General features: G+C 40.8%; 1 protein-coding gene and 2 gene segments (V, D, J or C); 1 reads left to right on the forward strand and 2 right to left on the reverse strand.

Moving 5' to 3' along the window:
• LOC309847501 (zinc finger protein 280B-like) overlaps nucleotides 1-15,581 on the forward strand; it is a 460,063-nt gene extending 444,482 nt beyond the window's left edge. For 2 of the 5 annotated variants that reach the window (XR_014302463.1, XR_014302464.1), the window contains one exon: nucleotides 15,537-15,579. The gene's annotated coding sequence lies outside the window, so the exon portion shown is untranslated. Of the gene's footprint in view, nucleotides 1-15,536 lie in introns of all 5 variants that reach the window. The other 3 variants (XR_014302462.1, XR_014302465.1, XR_014302466.1) reach the window with 3 other exon arrangements.
• The window catches only part of LOC309847518 (immunoglobulin lambda-1 light chain-like), a 1,783,291-nt gene that overhangs the window by 1,432,976 nt on the left and 333,326 nt on the right, over nucleotides 1-16,989 (reverse strand).
• LOC309847513 (immunoglobulin lambda-1 light chain-like) overlaps nucleotides 1-16,989 on the reverse strand; it is a 1,777,964-nt gene that overhangs the window by 1,427,649 nt on the left and 333,326 nt on the right.

Consider the following 16,989-nt stretch of genomic DNA (forward strand, 5'->3'; position numbering starts at 1 on the left):
GCAGGACCCTTCCTCAGAAAGCCAGCCAAAAACAACAACAAAATCACAGCAAAACAAGCCAAAAAGAAAAAAAAAAAAAAAAAAGAAAGAAAGAAAAGAAAAGGACAACCACCAGTGCTTCATGGATACAACTTTTATTTTTAATTAATTCTTTCCTGCTATTCTAGTTCTTTTCAATTTTTTAAACAATTTTAACCTATTTACCATCACAATGAGATGTTCAGTACAACAAATTCCATAATAAATTTTTAACTTGAAGTTTCTTTATACATATACTCGTGCTTTTCTTTTGCTTTTATATTTTTTATTCATATATATATGAATAATTATATATATATAATTTATTTGACAGAAAAATCACAAGGAGGCAGAGAGGCAGGCAGGTGGGGGGGGGGGAGCAGGCTCCCTGCTGAGCAGAAAGCCTGATGTGGGGCTTGATCTCAGGACCCTGAGATCATGACCTGAGCCAAAGGCAGAGGAATTAACCCACTGAGCCACCCAGGCACCCCACTTATATTTTATTTTATTATTTTTAAATATTCATATAGAGATAAGCTTCAAGGTAATTCCCTTTCCACAATCAATGCTACCCATATATATACCAGCTTTCATCCCCCTTAATCTCAAGAAAGTTGAGTCCTTTAACAAAGATATCAAGATATATCCAGAGATATCAAAATAACCTACTTCACACACACTGAGAATTTATAACTGCCCTCCGATATTTTTCTTCTGTCAGTGTTTCTGTGTATTTCTTTTTGCTCTGGTAATATATAAATCTTATACTTGGGGTTCATTGTAGTTGGATTCTTTCTTTTTTTTTTTTTCTTGTAATTTACATTTGTCAGAATTTTTGTTTCTCTGTTTTTGTTTATATTCTTTATAAATCTTACATTTGGGGCCCATTTGGGCTGGGTCTTCTTTTTTACTCTCTTTTACTTTTTTAGATTTTTTTCCGTCTCTCTCTCTTTTTCCCGGCTTTTTCTTTCTTTATTGTGTGGACTTCTGATTGCTCAGAAGCACTCCAGAGTTCACCTTGCCTGCACCACAGTTGATACATTCAGTTACACATCCCCTCAGCCATCTCTCACCAAAATGACTAGGAGGAGGAATGTCCAATAAAGAAAAAATTCGGAGACTGTGCTCTCTCCATCAGACAAATTGGATATGGACATAAACAATATGTCAGAAAGGGAATTCAGGCTAACAACTGCCCAAGGCAATGACTAGGTTGGAAAAACCCTTTCATGACAAAATGGACTTTATTAGGGCAGAAGTGAAAGCCACCAGGGAAGATGATCAGGGAAGATGTTAAGAATGCTCTCAGCGAGTTCCAATCTAATCTTAATTCTCTAACAGCTAGGGTAACTGTGGCAGAAGACAGAATTAGTGATCTAGATGACAAACTGATACAGAAAAAAAAGATTAGGAGGAAGCCTGGAACAAGCAGCTTAGAAGCCATGAAAACAGAATTAGGGAAATGAATGACACCATGAAACATTCCAACGTCAGGAATATTGGAATCTTTGAGAGGGAGGAGAAAGAAAGAAGACTAGAGAATATAGATGAACAAATTCTCCATGAAAATTTTCCCAATTTCATGAATGGAACCAGCATTCATGTCCTAGAGGCACAAATGTCTCCCCCAAGATCATAGAATCTAGAAAGACCTTGAAACACTTGACTGTGAAAATGATGAATCATAATTGTAAACAAGAGATATTGAAAGAAGCTAGGGCAAATACATTTCTTACATACAGAGGAAGTCCCAACAGAATAATGTCAGACCCGTCCATAGAAACCTGGAAATCCAGAAAGGGCTGCAAGACATACTCAGGGCACTAAATGAGAAGAACATGCAACCAAGAATACTTTATCCAGCAAGACTGACATTTAAATGGATAGAGATATAAGGAGCTTCCAAGACTAGCAAAGTTTAAAAGAATATGTGACCACCAAGCCAACACTCCAAGAAATATTAAGGGGGGGGGGGTCCTATAAAAGAGGAAAAATAAATACCAAGAATATCATTGAACATGGATACAGTCTATAGAAACAAATACTTTGCAGGTAACATGATGTCAATAAAAATGTGTCTCTCAATAATCACTCTCAACGTGAATGGCATAAATGTGCCCATAAAATGGCACTGGGTTGCAGATTGGATAAAATGAGAGGACCCATTCATATGTTGTCTAGAAGAGACCTATTTTGAATCTAAGGATACATCCAGACTGAAAGGGAAAGCGTGGAGAATCATCTTTCATGCCAATGGGCCTCAAAAGAAGGTTGGGGCTGCAATTCTTATATCAGATAATTAGATTTTAAACTAAAGACTGTAGTCAGAGATACAGATGGACATTAAATCATTCTTAAAGGGAATATCCAGCTAGAAGATCTAACAACTGTAAATACTTATGCCCCAAATATAGGAGGAGTAAATTACATAAGAAAACTGTTAATCAATATAAAAGTCTTATTGACATGAATGCAATAATTATGGGGGATCTTAACACACCATACTCAGTAACAGACATATCATCCAAGCAGATAATCAATAAAGAAACAAGAGCACTGAATGACGCATGGGACAACATGAACCTCATAGATATATACAGAACATTCGACCCTAAAACAACAGAACATTTATTCTTCTCGAGTGTACATGCAACCTTCCCCAGAATAGAACACATACTGGGTCACCAATTGGGGCTCAACTGATACCAAAAGATTTAGATTATTCCCTGCTTATTCTCAGATCACAATGCTTTGAAACTGAAACTCAACCACTAGAAAAAATTTGAAAGGCATTCAAACATTGGAAGCTAAAGACCACCTTGCTTAAGAATGCTTGGATCAACCAGGAAAACAATGAAATTAAATAACTCATGGAAACAAATGAAAATGAAGACACATTGGCCCATGGGTCCACTCTATGCGATATGACAAAGGCATTCCTAAGGGGGAAATATATAGCCATCCAAGCCTCCTTCAAAAAAAAAAAAAAAAAATATATATATATATATATCGCACTGCTCCTGGAAGCTACTGAACTGCCCTTAGGTGGTGTAGTTTGCGTGTGGGGCAGTAGGGGTGTCTACATGCGAGTCCATGCCCTGGATTCTCAGGGTTGGTGTGTGTGTGCTAGTTATTTGAACTGTGCATAATCAAATGTGTTTGTGTCCACAATTAATTAATGGTGTCCACTTTCTCAGGGAAGTTTCCCATCAGCATCATATCATGAATGTCTATGCATGTGAAAAATCTTCAACATGTACAATTTTGATATGTGTTTATTACTGCAAATACACATAAATTCACCTTGAAAACAAATCGCATCACTAATGAGGTAGAGGATAACTGCACAAAAGACACACATTCATCTTTTACAATCCCTGTTATTGAGTTAGTGACTATGCAACTCTCACCTCATGGTAGGTCACTGGCACAAATGGTCACAGGACCCCACTCTTGCTACTTCACTCACACAAAACCCTCAGCATCAGAGGCTCCACAATAAGTCTTCCCAACCTCATCTGAAGCACGGAGTGCTGGGACAGACTCCTTCCTTCTGCAGGGGGGTTCTGGGGCAGCCTCATGCCACACCCCATTCTGCAATGTCTCTTGAGAAAGGAGCAACAGAAACGAATACACATTCCCTCCATCTTTGTCCTTTGAAATCTACCCTTTCCCTTCAAGTAACATGTTTAAGAAACTGTCATCCTCACATGGAAAATTACACACTCACCACTGATCCTAGTTGCGGCTTTCTGAGGTGGGCCAAAAGGTATCCTATCAAAGGAGAAATGAGGTCTTCTTCAGGGACTGAGCATCACTGTGGGAACCTGGGCCTCTTCCATGGAGGAAGGAAGGGTGCTTTGTGCATTGCAAAGCTGGTAAAGAGAACCTCAAACTTCACACAAAAAGAGATAAAAAGACTGGTACAAGTATATGACAAGAGAAAAAAACATATACATATGCAAATAAAGAAAGAACCTCGTCAAAAAGAACCCCAAGTGTAAGATTTATATGCTATCAGGACAAACACAAAAACACAGAAACACTGGTAGAAGAAGATGGGAGGGTTCTTATAAATTCTCAGTGTGTGCGAGGAAGGTTGTTTTGATTCTTCCTGGATGTATCTTGATATCTTTGTTAAAGGATTCAACTTTCCTAAGATAAAGGGGATTAAAAATTTGTGTACCTATAGGGGTAGTATTGATTGGGGAAAGGGGATTACTTTGAAGTTTAATGCTATATGAATATTAGAGGATAAAAATAAAAAGGAATAAACTAGACTAAACTAAACTAAAATTTAAAAAAAAGGAATTCAAAAAATAAAAATGCAAAAGAAAAACATAGGTGTATGTATCAAAAAGCTCACGTTAGAAAGGTATTATGTAATTTGATGTACTGTATAGCTCGCTGTGATAGTAAATAGGCTAAAAAAAAAATTACCTATGTGTAAAAAAAAAAAAAAAAAAAAGAACCAGAATAGTGGGAATGAGTGAACAATACAAGTTTTCCTATGAAGTAGTGGTTGTTCTCTTGTAGTCCTTTCTCTCTCTCTCTCTCTCTTTTTTTTTTTTTTTCTTTCTTGGTTTGTTTTCTGGGGGAGGGGCCTGCCACGTCGGTTGTCAGTCAATGATGTTTCCTGAGTTAAGTCCTCCCGCCCCCCTCAAGGGGGTGGGCTCTGAGGAAACTGTTTTTTTCAGACTTTTGTTCTCAGGCGGTTTTTGTTTGTTCACTTTTTTTTTTTTTTTCTCTCACCTGGACTGCCTTTGATGGTGTTTGTAGTTTTAGAGGAAAACAAACTGCACCCTGATCTCCCTCTCAGAGAGAAGCCTCAGTCTGGGTGCAGAGCCTAAGTAAGTTCCCCCTTGGCTGCTGGCAGAGCACGTTCCAAGTTGCAGACCCTGGAGGCGCAGGATCTTTTGCTTGTACCCAAAACCAAGTCAGTGGCAGCTGTCTGGGAGCTCAGAGAGGTTCCAAGCAGTGATCGCACACTGAGATTTTGCCGCTGGCCCAGGCTGGGAGTGCCTGGTCTTGCTGGTTCTAAGAGTGCATGGCTTGCGCGCACCTCTTTCAGAGGCGGCTATGGGTCATGCGTACGTCTCAGGCATTGAGAACGGGGCACAGGTCCGAATGCACCAGGCTGGGCTTTTGTGCACCTCTGTCCGGGGAGAGTTTGGGGTGCATGGCTTAGGCTTTGAAACAATGGCGTGGGTCAAAGAGCGCTGGCCAGGCCTTTGTAACTCAGGGGAGCATGAGGGACGTGCGTGCGTATCTCAGGCTTTGTGGTAGGGCTTGTGCGTTCTGCCCACTGGCGTGGCTCTGAAAAACAATCTGAGGGGTTTGAAGTGGCGGGGGGGTGGGAGGTTGGGGTACCAGGTGGTGGATATTATAGAGGGCACGGATTGCATGGAGCACTGGATGTGGTGAAAAAATAATGAATATTGTTTTTCTGAAAATAAATAAATTTTAAAAAAAGAGAACCTCAAACTTCAACAAGTGTGAAAGGACAACCACCACACATTTTCCTACCTGTCTGTCTGTGCAAGAGGGGTTTGTTTAATTCGGAAGGCTTGGGCCAATAAACAAGTCAAGGTGGTTATTTTAAGTCAATGTGAATGTAAACAGAGCCAAATTAGGGATTTAGTTTTCTTTTGGAGCATAAATATTGTGCAAAACTATTTGAATAGTATTTTATTTTCATACACCTATGTTCCTCAAGTCACAAGAACAAACAGATTGCTTGATCTTAAAATGTCATTCGTTTTGCTCCAAAAACTGTCCCATTAAAAGAAGGTTATCCTATGACCCCAGGGGCACCGTGGCACCAGTGGACCAAGCGATCTGTTTCATTGCTCAGTGATGACGGGTAGTTTCCAGAGCGGAATCTTTTGTGGCGCACATACTAGGTTTCACCATTTCTGTCAGGGTTTCTTGGTCCACTTTTGCTGCTGGCTTTAAACAGAGGAAAGCAAAACATTTATTTTTCCTTACTTTTTTTTAAAGGGTTTGTACTGTAGCTACTATAGCAAAGCCTCAAGGCCTCAATTACCTGGAATACCGAGAAGCATATAAAGCTCAAATTAATTCAATTATCTGGTTATTTAAGACTTGGGGGGGACCTTTCTTTAGTTCAATTTGTTTTGAGGTCGAAGCCAAAGTCTGAAGGCCGTCTGCTGGAGAATTCTCTCTTGCTCAGGGCAGGCCTTTGACTGAATGAGGCCCACCCACATTATGGAAACGGCTTTACTAAAAGTGTAAGCATCTATGGGAGTGCTGACAATTATGACTCCATCTCCGGCCCCCCATCTTGTTCCTGTTCGCTCGGTGACCTCTGCTGTGGCTACGTGCTCTGGGCCCCTGGGAGAATGACACATGTATCTTAGAAATGGTGACCAAGGCAGGGACTGGGGGAGGCTTATTTTGGCCTCTCATGAATTTGTCCAAGGTAACACAGTCTTGCCCTTTCCTGATGCACAGACGGGGGCCCCAAGATCTCCGTAAAGGGCAGTTGTCAGTTAGGTGCCTACAAACCCTTTGAGGGTGTGCAATCCCTCTGACCTCACTACAGTGCCCTCTGCACATTCCCTCCGTCTACACAATCTATGGTCTAAGGTCTGGTCTTCGCAGAGAATAACTAGGCAGCTGCTGTAGATCGTCCTCTGCTGCCCTTCCCCGGTCAGAAAGTCACCCTGAATAAAACTCTGTAGTCTCTGCTAAAAAAAAAAAAAAAAAAAAAAAAAAAGAAGAAGAAGAAGAAGAATAAGAAGGCTATCCTAGAAATTCTTAATCTGGGAGCATGTGGGTGGCTCAGTTGGTAAGTGTCTGCCTTCAGATCAGGTCATGATCACAGGGTCCTGGGATCCAGCCCCACATTGGCTTGGGCTCCCTGCTTGAGAGGGAGCATGCTTCTGCATCTCCTGTTCCCTCTGCTCATGTTCCACCTCTCACTTTCTCTCTATCAAGTAACTAAATAAAAACTTAAAAAAAAAATCCTTAATCTGTACATCACTATTTCCATTGTTGGAAGCTGACTGCACAATTTCAACATCAGGAACACCAGTATTATCTGAACATGCATCACCCTCACTTAGCATAATATTGAGCTCCTTCATGAACAGACATGAGAAAGGGTGTGGCCAAATTTCTAGGGTCACACTCTGTAGGCATCTTCTTCAACATCTGGACAGAGATGTTTTCTGTCATCCTCTCCTCCATCTACCTGGGTGACCCTTCCCCTTTCTCACACCCACCAAACCCTGCCAGTCCTTTTCAGTGTCATACTTTAGATTACTTAGATTTCTATTGTGATATAAATGCATGTAGCACCGAATTTACACTCTTGATAAATATCCAAGTATAAGGCACACTATTTTCACCTCGATGTGAATGGCTTGGCATCAGGTCTCTAGATTCTTCCATCTGGCATGACAATATCCACAAGCATGAAACTTCAATGCCACATTTCTTCCTCCCTAAACTCGTGCCAGCTACCCCGTTGCTCTCTGCTTCCATGTCTCTGACTAGTTTAGAGTCCTTCTGTATATTGAATAATACAGGAGTGTTTTTTCAGTAATTTGTTTCTTTCACTCACACTCGTGTCCTGGATGACCTGAGTCCACAGTGACAGGTATGCTCCCCCTCTAAAAGCTAAATAAGATTGCATTGATTGGATATACCAGAGGTTCCTTGAAATCATCTATCCCTGAACACTGGGCTATTTTTCACACACTGGGAATTCTGAATAATGCTTCAAATGAGATGGGATGGCAGGTATATATTCAAGATAATGGTAAATTCCTTTGGCTGTATCCCCAGACATGTGAGGGATGGATCTATGGGAGTTCCTTTCACAACTGCTTGTGGACACTCAGCACAGTTGTATCATTCTGCATTCCACTCATTAATATGAAGTACTCAAATTTGCCACATCCTTCACAAAGATCAGATTGCTGGTTTGGGTCTTAGCCAATGTAATAGATTAAATGATAGCTTATTGACCTCTGCATTTATATTTCTCATATGTTATGTTGAGTGACATATGTTGATCAATATATGTTGATCTATTTCTGTTGTGGCAAATTCTATTCAAGTCGCTTCCCTATTCTCTAATTTGGTTAAATATAATTTTTAATTTTTTTTCACTTTGCAAATAAACAAATTTTGTGATAAAAGGATTGCAAATATTGTCTCCAATATGAAGGTTGCCTTTTCAATCTGTTGTTTCAGAAGAGGATGCTTTTTCTAATCTGTAGTTTTGTCAAGGATCATTATGACATATCGAGTGGATTTATTTGGGGGTCTCTATTTCATTCCAATGTGCCCCTGCCTATTTTTATGTCAGCACCATTCTGTTTGCTTAGTGAAGTGACTTAATATATTTGAAAGCCAGCATCTATGGAGTCACCACTTTCTTCCCCATACTCAAGAATGCATTGGCTATTTGTTTTCCTTTGTGGTTCCACATTGATTCTTAGCAGTTTTTATATTTTTCTAAACCAACATTGTGGGTTTTTTTTAAGTGTTTCATTGAATCTGTACATCATTTATTCTAGGAACTGTGGGTTCACCTTACTCTCTTAGTGTTCATAGGCCTCCAATAGTGCCTGGCAGGTGTGCGCATGCCCGGGAACTTCTTACATAAATAAATGGTTCTATAAGGTAAGCAACTGATGCCAGAGAAAAAAGCAGGGGGGCAGGGATGGTGTCTAGGTCATTGTTGGCTTTTAGTGCTGTGCTATTTAGGAAGAAATTTGTCTACAATCCATTTTACACGGTTATTTCTTAACTAAATGAACTATACTAAAATCATAAAAGAAAAGAACACTGACACTTGCTCACTCACCCTATCCACATATCAAGTGTCCCTTAGGTGCTGTAATTTCAGATTCTGATATTTGGAGTGGAGAGATGTAAAGAGCATGCATAGCTGACACTGAGGTGATTCCTACAGCATCTCGGACTCATTAGAAGGTCTGAAACTCTCATCTCTGTCTCCCTGAAGGGTTATGACTCCACCAGCCTTGTGAGCATTTGACAACATACCAGAAATGTTAGGCAGATGCTGCAAAGCCCACAGCCATCTCAAGTAATGTGGGAGGAATGGGTGAGTCACTCTCTCCAGTGACAGGATTGCTCCTGTTTCAGTTCCTACAGATTTGCATGTAGAGAACATCCATGACTCCAGAAGTGAAGAGACAGTCTCTTCAAGTACGGAACAACACAGAGGAAGGGAACAGGGGGACAGGGCACCTGGGAATATGGTGTTTCTCCTGTCACCCTGGAGAATGAAGAAGGTGGGTAAAAAATCAGAAAGTAAAGGGAAACACTGGCAACAGGTCTGATTTGTTCATTTCATATTTTCTGATTGAAAAGAACAGAAATGATGTCCATGGGCCTTCCGTGTATACTGGGTTTGTAATCACCCCTACTTGGTTTGCTATTTTAATGACCTTTCCCATAAAAGCTGCCCTTTTCTGACTTTGCTGCTGCCAAATGTCAAAACTTGGTTTCTTTGGTTGCCACATCTAAGGGATTGTGCATAAAATATTTTGGATCTTTCTTGGCATTGGCTTACAATGGACATAACTTAGTGGCCACAACAACCCTCTCCTGTGTAAGAGAAACAGAACACTAAGTTCTAGTGTAAGCAAGGAGGTGGAATACAGGTAAACTCTCTATCTCATAATGTTCAGTACTTATACCCAACCTTCCTCATTCTGTCCTGTTTGTTTCACATTAAAGTGGACTCCCAGAGCTGGAGAAGGTAAAGTATACTTCCTCTGGGCTTACTACATAGACTCTTGTGTCCCTTTGCTTCTGCCAGCCTTTACACTCACCTGATTCTGACCTGTGAACATGCATTAAGGAGAGAGGGGCCCCTGTGCAGCTGTCCTGGAGACCCTCTGTAGTGGGCCAGGGTTCTCAAGGTCTGTGTGAAGGTACTGCTGGGTCTGATTCACACACTTCCTGTCACAGCCCCGCTAAACTGTCACCATGTGTTCTCTAAGCATAGGACAGAGTCTCTTGGAAGAAGGGCCAGGGAGTCACTGCTCCTCTCACAACCCACCTCTCTGTGTTTACAGCACCGGCCATGCTCCACACTCCACGGTCATGCCCATCCTGAAAACGTTCCTCAGATCTGCCCAGGGAACTACGCACACACACCACACACACCCCTATCCTTTCACTGCAAGACTCATCAGGACCACTGGCAGAAACCTCTGTTTCAGTGACCACACAACTGGACAATTTCCAGGGCTGCACTTAAAAAAAAAAAAAATCAGGAGGAGGAGTCAAGATGGCGGAGAATTAGCAGGCTGAGACTACTTCAGCTAGCTGGAGATCAGCTAGATAGCTTATCTAAAGATTGCAAACACATGAAAATCCATCGGCAGATCGAAGAGAAGAAGAACAGCAATTCTGGAAACAGAAAAACAACCACTTTCTGAAAGGTAGGACAAGCGGAGAAGTGAATCCAAAGCGACGGGAAGATAGACCCCGGGGGGAGGGGCCGGCTCATGGCAAGCGGCGAAGCAACCACGCACAAAATCAAGACTTTTAAAAGTCTGTTCCGCTGAGGGACATCGCTCCAGAGGCTACCCGGTGCAAAGCCCACACGGGGTCAGCGTGGCCTCAGGTCCTGCAGGATCACAGAAGGATCGGGGGTGTCTGAGTGTCACAGAGCTTGCAGGTATTGGAACGGGAAAGCCGGCTACAGAGACAGAGCCCACAGTAAGCTCGCAGCTCGGGGTGACCTTGAACCGGTCGCAGGCTCGGTGAGCTCTGAGAGCGGCCAGAGGTCAGGCAGACGGGAGTGACTGGGCGCTGTTCTCTGAGGGCGCACTAAGGAGTGGGGCCCTGGGCTCTCGGCTCCTCCAGACTGGAGACCAGGAGGCCGCCATTTGTATTCCCGTACTCCAAATCTCCACGGAAAGCACTCAGGGAACAAAACCTCCTGAAAGCAAATCCAAGCGGATTACTCACCCCGGCCCCAGGTAAGGGCGGTGTAATTCCGCCTGGGGCAGACACTTCAGAATCACTACAACAGGGCCCTCCCCCAGAAGATCAACAAGAAATCCATCCTAGACCAAGTTCACCTACAAGGAGTGCGGTTTCAATACCAAGGAGAGCAGCAGAATTCTAGAAGAGGAGAAAGCCAAGCATGGAACTCACGGCTTTTTCCCTGTGATTTTTTTTTAGTCTTGCAGTTAATTTAATTTTTTTCTTTTTAAATTTTTGTGTTTTTTTTTTTTTTTCTCGCCTTCAGGTAAATTTTTTTTTTTAACTGTTACCTTTTTCTTTTTTAACGATTTTTTACTAGTTTACCTAATATATATATATATTTTTTTTCTTTTTTATATTTTTCTTAGGTGTTTTCTTTTTTTTTTTTTAATTCTTTTCTTTTTTTTCTCTCTTCCTTTTTGAACCTCTTTTTATCCCCTTTCTCCCCCCTCACGATTTTTGATCTCCTCTAATTTGGTTAAAGCATATTTTCCTGGGGTTGTTACCAAACTTTTAGTATTTTACTTGACCCTTCATATACTCTTATCTGGACAAAATGACAAGACGGAAAAATTCAACACAATAAAAAAGAACAAGAGGCAGTACCGAAGGCTAGGGACCTAATCAATACAGACATTGGTAATATGTCAGATCTAGAGTTCAGAATGACAATTCTCAAGGTTCTAGCCGGACTCGAAAAAGGCATGGACGATATTAGAGAAACACTCTCGAGAGATATAAAAGCCCTTTCTGGAGAAATAAAAGAACTAAAATCTAACCAAGTTGAAATCAAAAAAGCTATTAATGAGGTGCAATCAAAAATGGAGGCTCTCACTGCTAGGATAAATGAGACAGAAGAAAGAATTAGTGATATAGAAGACCAAATGACAGAGAATAAAGAAGCTGAGCAAAAGAGGGACAAACAGCTACTGGACCACGAGGGGAGAATTCGAGAGATAAGTGACACCATAAGACGAAACAACATTAGAATAATTGGGATAACAGAAGAAGAAGAAAGAGAGAGGGGAGCAGAAGGTATACTAGAGAGAATTATTGGGGAGAATTTCCCCAAAATGGCAAAGGGAACAAGCATCAAAATTCAGGAGGTTCAGAGAACGCCCCTCAAAATCAATAAGAATAGGCCCACACCCCGTCACCTAATAGTAAAATTTACAAGTCTCAGTGACAAAGAGAAAATCCTGAAAGCAGCCCGGGAAAAGAAGTCTGTAACATACAATGGTAAAAATATTAAATTGGCAGCTGACTTATCCACAGAGACCTGGCAGGCCAGAAAGAGCTGGCATGATATTTTCAGAGCACTAAATGAGAAAAACATGCAGCCAAGAATACTATATCCAGCTAGGCTATCATTGAAAATAGAAGGAGAGATTAAAAGCTTCCAGGACAAACAACAACTGAAAGAATTTGCAAACACCAAACCAGCTCTACAGGAAATCTTGAAAGGGGTCCTCTAAGCAAAGAGAGAGCCTACAAGTGGTAGATCAGAAAGGAACAGAGACCATATACAGTAACAGCCACCTTACAGGCAATACAATGGCCCTAAATTCATATCTCTCAATAGTTACCCTGAATGTGAATGGGCTCAATGCCCCTGTCAAAAGACACAGGGTATCAGAATGGATAAAAAAACAAAACCCATCTATATGGTGCCTCCAAGAAACTCATTTTAAGCCCGAGGACACCTCCAGATTTAAAGTGAGGGGGTGGAAAAGAATTTACCATGCTAATGGACATCAGAAGAAAGCAGGAGTGGCAATCCTTATATCAGATCAATTAGATTTTAAGCCAAAGACTATAATAAGAGATGAGGAAGGACACTATATCATACTCAAAGGGTCTGTCCAACAAGAAGATTTAGCAATTTTAAATATCTATGCCCCCAACGTGGGAGCAGCCAACTATATAAACCAATTAATAACAAAATCAAAGAAACACATCAACAATAATACAATAATAGTAGGGGACTTTAGCACTCCCCTCACTGAAATGGACAGGTCATCCAAGCAAAAGATCAGCAAGGAAATAAAGGCCTTAAACGACACACTGGACCAGATGGACATCACAGATATATTCAGAACATTTCATCCCAAAGCAACAGAATACACATTCTTCTCTAGTGCACATGGAACATTCTCCAGAATAGATCACATCCTCAGTCCTAAATCAGGAATCAACCGGTATCAAAAGATTGGGATCATTCCCTGCATATTTTCAGACCACAATGCTCTAAAGCTAGAACTCAACCACAAAAGGAAGTTTGGAAAGAACCCAAATACATGGAGACTAAACAGTATCCTTCTAAAGAATGAATGGGTCAACCGGGAAATTAAAGAAGAATTGAAAAAAATCATGGAAACAAATGATAATGAAAAGACAATGGTTCAAAATCTGTGCGACACAACAAAGGCAGTCCTGAGAGGAAAATATATAGCGGTACAAGCCTTTCCCAAGAAACAAGAAAGGTCTCAGGTACACAACCTAACCCTACACCTAAAGGAGCTGGAGAAAGAACAAGAAAGAAACCCTAAGCCTAGCAGGAGAAGAGAAATCATAAAGATCAGAGCAGAAATCAATGAAATAGAAACCAAAAAAACAATAGAACAAATCAACAAAACTAGGAGCTGGTTCTTTGAAAGAATTAATAAAATAGATAAACCCCTGGCCCGACTTATCAAGAAGAAAAGAGAAAGGACCCAAATAAATAAAATCATGAATGAAAGAGGAGAGATCACAGCTAACACCAAAGAAATACAAACTATTATAAGAACATACTATGAGCAACTCTATGGCAATAAATTTGACAATCTGGAAGAAATGGATGCATTCCTAGAAACATATAAACTACCACAACTGAACCAGGAAGAAATAGAAAGCCTGAACAGACCCATAACCAGTAAGGAGATTGAAACAGTCATTAAAAATCTCCAAACAAACAAACAAACAAAAATCTCCAAACAAACAAAATCCCAGGGCCAGACGGCTTCCCGGGGGAATTTTACCAAACATTTAAAGAAGAACTAATTCCTATTCTCCTAAAACTGTTCCAAAAAATAGAAATGGAAGGAAAACTTCCAAACTCATTTTATGAGGCCAGCATCACCTTGATCCCAAAACCAGACAAGGATCCCACCAAAAAAGAGAGCTATAGACCAATATCCTTGATGAACACAGATGCGAAAATACTCAACAAAATACTAGCCAATAGGATTCAACAGTACATTAAAAAGATTATTCCCCACGACCAAGTGGGATTTATTCCAGGGCTGCAAGGTTGGTTCAACATCCGCAAATCAGTCAATGTGATACAACACATCAATAAAAGAAAGAACAAGAACCATATGATACTCTCAATAGATGCTGAAAAAGCATTTGGCAAAGTATAGCATCCCTTCCTGATCAAAACTCTTCAAAGTGTAGAGATAGAGGGCACATACCTCAATATCATCAAAGCCATCTATGAAAAACCCACCGCAAATATCATTCTCAATGGAAAAAACTGAAAAGTTTTCCGCTAAGGTCAGGAACACGGCAGGAATGTCCATTATCACCACTGCTATTCAACATAGTACTAGAGGTCCTAGCCTCAGCAATCAGACAACAAAAGGAAATTAAAGGCATCCAAATCTGCAAAGAAGTAGTCAAATTATCACTCTTCGCAGATGATATGATACTCTATGTGGAAAACCCAAAAGACTCCACTCCCAAACTGCTAGAACTTATACAGGAATTCAGTAAAGTGTCAGGATATAAAATCAATGCACAGAAATCAGTTGCATTTCTCTACACCAACAGCAAGACAGAAGCAAGTGAAATTAAGGAGTCAATCCCATTTACAATTGCACCCAAAACCATAAGATACCTAGGAATAAACCTAACCAAAGAGACACAGAATGTATTCTCAGAAAACTATAAAGTACTCATGAAAGAAATTGAGGAAGACACAAAGAAATGGAAAAATGTTCCATGCTCCTAGATTGGAAGAATAAATATTGTGAAAATGTCTATGTTACCTAAAGCAATCTACACATTTAATGCAATTCCTATCAAAGTACCATCCATCTTTTTCAAAGAAATGGAACAAATAATGCTAAAATTTATATGGAACCAGAAAAAACCTCGAATAGACAAAGGGATATTGAAAAAGAAAGCCAACGTTGGTGGCATCACAATTCCGGACTTCAAGCTCTATTACAAAGCTGTCATCATCAAGACAGCATGGTACTGGCACAAAAACAGACACATAGATCAATGGAACAGAATAGAGAGCCCAGAAATAGACCCTCAACTCTATGGTCAACTAATCTTCGACAAAGCAGGAAAGAATGTCCAATGGAAAAAAGACAGCCTCTTCAATAAATGGTGCTGGGAAAATTGGACAGCCACATACAGAAAAATGAAATTGGACCATTTCCTTACACCACACACAAAAATAGACTCAAAATGGATGAAGGACCTCAATGTGCGAAAGGAATCCATCAAAATCCTTGAGGAGAACACAGGCAGCAACCTCTTCGACCTCAGCCGCAGCAACATCTTCCTAGGAACAACGCAAAAGGCAAGGGAAGCAAGGGAAAAAATGAACTATTGGGATTTCATTAAGATCAAAAGCTTTTGCACAGCAAAGGAAACAGTTAACAAAATCAAAAGACAACTGACAGAATGGGAGAAGATATTTGCAAACGACATATCAGATAAAGGACTAGTGTCCAGAATCTACAAAGAACTTAGCAAACTCAACACCCAAAGAACAAATAATCCAATCAAGAAATGGGCAGAGGACATGAACAGACATTTCTACAAAGAAGACATCCAGATGGCCAACAGACACATGAAAAAGTGCTCCATATCACTCGGCATCAGGGAAATACAAATCAAAACCACAATGCGATATCACCTCACACCAGTCAGAATGGCTAAAATCAACAAGTCAGGAAATGACAGATGCTGGCGAGGATGTGGAGAAAGGGGAACGCTCCTACACTGTTGGTGGGATTGCAAGCTGGTGCATCCACTCTGGAAAACAGCATGGAGGGTTCCTCAAAATGTTGAAAATAGAACTGCCCTATGACCCAGCAATTGCACTATTGGGTATTTACCCTAAAGATACAAACGTAGTGATCCAAAGGGGCACGTTTCCCCGAATGTTCATAGCAGGAATGTCCACAATAGCAAACTATGGAAAGAACCTAGATGTCCATCAACAGATGAATGGATCAAGAAGATGTGGTATACATACACAATGGAATACTATGCAGCCTTCAAAAGAAATGAAATCTTGCCATTTGCGACAACATGGATGTAACTAGTGCGTATCATGCTTAGCGAAATAAGTCAAGCGGAGAAAGACAACCATCATATGATCTCCCTGATATGAGGAAGTGGTGATGCAACATGGGGGCTTAAGTGGGTAGGAGAAGAATAAATGAAACAAGATGGGATTGGGAGGGAGACAAACCATAAGTGACTCTTAATCTCACAAAACAAATGGAGGGTTGCTGGGGGGAGGGCGTTTGGGAGAAAGGGGTGGGATTATGGACATTGGGGAGGGTATGTGCTTTGGTGAGTGCTGTGAAGTGTGTAAACCTGGTGATTCACAGACCTGTACCCCTGGGGATAAAAATATATGTTTATAAAAAATAAATAATTATATAAAAAGAAGAAGCCTTATGGGAGGTAGCAGTTTACCTTATTGCACCATTTCACGATGTGAGTTTTATATTCTTTCTATTCTCTTCAAGCTGTAGGCAAGATCATCAGGGGAAGGCCACCCAGCCTGCTCCCAACTCGCCCATGCCATGCCCACAGTGTTTGGACTCTGAAAAGAAAAAATTACTTCCCATGGGAGTCATGCCACCTGCAACACACATGTGTGCAAAGTTTTCTCTACAGAGAAGGGCATGTTGGGGGATCTCAGTGAGTTTGGGGAAGGGACAGTCAAGCAAGATGAAGACC

Source organism: Mustela nivalis (genome assembly GCF_964662115.1).
Source record: "Mustela nivalis genome assembly, chromosome: 14".
Taxonomy (NCBI): Eukaryota; Metazoa; Chordata; class Mammalia; order Carnivora; family Mustelidae; genus Mustela; species Mustela nivalis.